Here is a 4934-nt window from a genome sequence, read left to right as displayed (position 1 = left end):
TGCTGGAGTTTTTGTAGTTAATTACAGATGACGGAGCTGTTTCTGAGCACTGGTGCAAGATTAAGGGACAGAAATAGACAAAGATCAGGTCCTAGGAGAGATGATCGACAAAAAGAAGAAGACAGAAAGTTTAATCGATGCTATATCTGTCACAAGCCAGGTCACCTAGCGCGTGACTGGAGAAACAGGAGACAGAAAGAGACAGAGCATGACTACATGAAAAGGGTACCGATACCCATGTTTTAATGTCAAGACAAAATAATGAAAGTTTAGAACAAATTGATCTGCTCCTCGTATTAGAAAATGTTGATGCATCGCGACGCCCAGAAATGACCCTTATGGTAAATGGCAAACCAATGTTATTTTTATGTGACACTGGGGCACAGCGGACGTTAATAAGAGACACAAAGGGATTACCCCGATCAAATAAAACCATAAAAGTAAAATCAGAAAATGGAAGAATTATCACGACTCATCTAAGTAAAATTGTCAAATTCTCACTAATGAATGAAGAGAAAGATGACTGTGTGCACGTTTCCGTAGTCTTATCTCCAGAATGCCCTCATAATTTACTAGGGAGAGACCTTTTAACATATTTTGAAATGGCAGTTGTGCCAACTGCAGCAGGGGTAATGGTAGTAAAGAGAACACCATTAAGCCTAGTAGAAACCTTTGTAGTAGAGGGGACTGTGTGCTGAACCATGTCTAACGACCAAACAATGAGTTCAGTTACATCAGTATTTTAACAACATATACATTTGTTTATAAAGTACAAATTTTAGTTTACAAAATTGTCTAAAATATCTAACTAAAAATAAAAATCAAGTATTAAAACATTTTCTATTCATTGTAAACTGAATCTTCTTTTTCTTTCGGCTTTGTCCCTTTATTTTTCAACTAAAAACTGAAAAAAAAAAACTAAAATAATAATAATAATAATTAAACAAAAATATATAGGAACAGGGAGGTGACAGGATGAATCCAGAAAATGTACATACCACTCTAAGATTTAAAACCAGTCCTGGACCAGATCCAGACTATGATAAAGCAGTCCATAAACCTGGACCTCAGATGATTAAATTAGAACACCTTTATTGGAAAGGTCAAACCTCATTTTGTTCAGTATCATTGTCAGAAGAAGCAAAAGCGGTGCTGTCACCAAATGAATGCTCACGTGTCACTTACAAAATCAAAAAATGAAGAGTGGAAAGATTTAAATAGGATTGCATGGCAATCACAGGATATAAAAATGTGGAAACCTACAATCGATCCAAAAGTGGAATTTAGTTCTACTTCTGGTTTGTTCCGAACCAGATTAAGCTGGGTAACGACAACAACTCCAACTGTACATTTAACAGAACAGACATGAGAAATATTTACGCTCACAGCTGAAGAGCAGAGTGAGCTAAAATGTCTTCCTGACGACTTATGGGCTAATAGTCCAACCGATGTAGGACTAATGAAAAATGCAAAACCTGTGATAATCAAGGGCAAAACAGAGTTTAGGCCGAAAGTGAGACAATACCCTTTGAAGCCTGATGCTGAAAAAGGGATAGAGCCAATAATCAAAGACCTAAAAGCAAAAGGGATAATAAAAGTATGTCCCGAATCTGAATGTAATACACTAATTTTTCCAGTAAGAAAAGCAGCACCTAGTCTAGACTGGAGAATGGTACAGGATTTGAGAGCAGTAAACAATGCAGTAGAGGTAAGAGCACCAAACGTGCCCAATCCACATACTTTATCAAATACGCTGAAACCTGAACCAAAATATTTTTCAGTGGTAGATTTGAAAAATGCGTTTTGGTCAATACCAGTCGAAGAAAAAAGTCAAGAATGGTTTGCATTCACATTTAAAGGTCAAAGATTGACATTTACAAGATTGGCACAAGGATTTGTGAATTCACCTACCATATTTACGGAAGCAATAACAACTTTTCTACATGATTTTGAACCCCCAAAGGGTAGTCAAATTTTGATTTATGTAGATGATCTTTTAGTGGCATCTGAAACACAAGAACAATGTAAAAAAGACATGCTTGCACTTCTCCAATTTCTGTACGAGACGGGAAATAAAGTTAGTAAAAATAAGCTGCAGTTGTGGAAAGGGGAGGTGAAATATTTAGGTCATGTACTGACAGAAACAGGTCGAGTGATTGACCAAATGCGAAAACAAACAATCAAAAGTGCACCCAAACCACAAACTAAAAAGCAGATGATGTCCTTTTTAGGACTTTGTAATTATTGCAGACTGTGGGTCCCAGGGTATTCACAAAAAGTTCAACCACTGCAAGATTTAGTGCATGGAACTCCTAAAGCAATGAATGATAAACTAATTTGGAATGCACAAGCAGAAGAAGCTTTGGTAAAGATAAAACAACTGTTAACTGATACTTCTGTATTGACTATTCTAAACCGTTCACCCAGATGGTGGACTGTAAAAATGGATTTATGACTTCTGTGCTGACACAGAAGCATGGATCCAAACAAAGACCGCTGGCACAAGCAGTACATGCAGCAGCAGATGTAGTTTTGTATCACAAAACTACACTAAAAGTGCCTCACGCAGTAGCGGCGCTCATATTACAAACAAAAATGTCTTTTCTTTCACCAGCAAGACATTTACATTGCATGGCTACTCTGTTATCACAGCCACATATAGAAATAGAGAGATGTACAACACTTAATCCTGCTACACTACTACCAAATCCTGAGGACGGAGAACCTCATGATTGCTTAGAAGAATCAGAGAAAATGTATAAACCAAGAACAGATTTGACAGACGTGCCACTAAAAAAATGGAAACGTATTGTACGTAGATGGATCAGCTCAGAAAAATAGCATGGGACAAAACTGTGCAGGTTATGCAGTAGTAACGCAGACTGAAACCTTGAAAACAGGCAAATTACCATCAAATTATAGTGCTCAGGCCACAGAAATAGTGGCGTTAACAGAAGCATTGAAATTATCAAAAGGAAAAGATGTTACTATTTTTACTGATAGTCAATATGTGTATGGTACAGTACATATTTTTGCCCAGTTGTGGAAAAATAGAGTTTTTAAAACCTCTACGGGGAAATCTGTAATGCACTATAGACTTTTACAAGAACTATTGAAAGCAAGCTCACTCCCTAAAAAATTAGCTGTATGTAAATGTGAAGCACATACACAAAACAATGATCCAATTTCACAAGGAAATGAAAGAGCTGATAAAGCCGCAAAACAAGCAGCTATGACACTTGAAAACACAGACATTAACACAAGGTATTGATACATGCGACACACAGGAAGTATTGAAAACACGACAAGAACAGGCATCTAATACTGAAAAGCGTTATTGGAAAATTAGAGAATGGCATTTTTATAAGGACAAATGGAAAACCATGGTTACCTAAATCATTATTCAGATGGGCTGCAGTTATGACACATGGGCCGTGCCATGTGTCAACAGGAAGGATGGTATCATTAGTAGATAAGCAATTTAATACAAAGGGATTTAATTTATTTTCTAAAAAATTTTATAGACAATGTTTGATTTGCATTAAGAATAATGCACAGGGCCAGGTGCGAACAAGACGGGGAAAATTTCCATTTCCTGAATATCCATTTCAGGTTATTCACATGGATTTCATACAATTGAATAAGGATAAAGGATATGAATACTGTTTGGTAATCATAGACGCTTTAACAAAATGGGTTGAATTGTTTCCACGTAAGACACCAGATGCTATTACTGTGGCAAAAGCCATATGTCAACGAATAATACCAACTTTTGGTGTTCCAGAGATCATGAGAAGTGATAACGGAACACATTTTTGTGAATCAGATTATAGACAGAGTAGGAGAAAATTTGAAAATAGATCTCAAAAGACACACAGTATGTCATCCACAGTCAGCCGGACTAGTGGAAAGAACTAATGGAACTGTAAAAAATAAGCTAATAAAGGCAATGTGTGAAACAAAAAGGACATGGACAGAGTGTGTAGATTTAGTACAACTAAATATGCACATATTACCAGCAGAAGGTAATAATTTGACATGCACGTGAACCAACTTTGGGAGGGGTCGAGGTTGGCCAGGGCAACATAAGGATTCGGGACTGGTACAGTTGGGGTGACCAGGATATTATTAATGGCCCTGAGATCATGTGCCATGCGGTATTTACCTGTCCCTTTCTTCTCTACAGGTAAGATGGGAGTGTTCCAGGCTGAATGTGAGGGTTCCAACACCCCCTTTTCCAATAAGCCTGTGATTGTGTCATGTATCCCTGCTTCTGTCTGAGGTTTGTGTGGATATTGTCGGATCCATATTGGAGTGTCTGTGTTGACTGAAAATTTTACAGGTGGGCAATCAGTGAGACCCACATCTGTCGGATCGTCTGCCCATAAATGGTCAGGTAAAGTGTTAAGCATAGCTTTAGCTCCCTCATGATCTGTTTTCTCTCTCCCATGATGTCGAGCGATTTGTTCATGTTCTAGGGTGGCTGTGTTAACAGCACACAACATGATTCTATAGGTGTTGGTGGTGGGTGAGAAATGAACTTGAGGTATTTGTGTTAATTGCCAATCAGTTTGTGCCAAAGCTCTTTTCACCATGCCTCCTAATTCTTTAGCCTGATGTTGTGGATGTAAAGCTAAAGAAAGAGCTACCACCCCCTCCGGAGCCACATAAATGTTTTGTGTTTAAATTTCCCACGAGTTTCCTTCCAATTGGTCTTGGAAGTTGTCAAGGTACCAATCTGTTTGTAATCTATCATAGAAGAGAGTTACATGAGGAGGATCGGGTGGAGAGACATATGGTTCGATTTGGGCGATCCAGGGCTTCCACTGCAGGTACGCAGAGAGAATACCAGGCGTCTCAACAGTCTCTGGTTGTAGCATTCCCCAGTAGATGTCAGCATATGTCTCTTCAATCGGTTGCATCAGGTACTGCCC

The sequence above is a fragment of the Cynoglossus semilaevis genome, chromosome Z, assembly GCF_000523025.1.
Source record: "Cynoglossus semilaevis isolate Cse_v1.0 chromosome Z, Cse_v1.0, whole genome shotgun sequence".
In the NCBI taxonomy this organism is placed as follows: domain Eukaryota; kingdom Metazoa; phylum Chordata; class Actinopteri; order Pleuronectiformes; family Cynoglossidae; genus Cynoglossus; species Cynoglossus semilaevis.
This window is presented reverse-complemented; position numbering follows the sequence as displayed.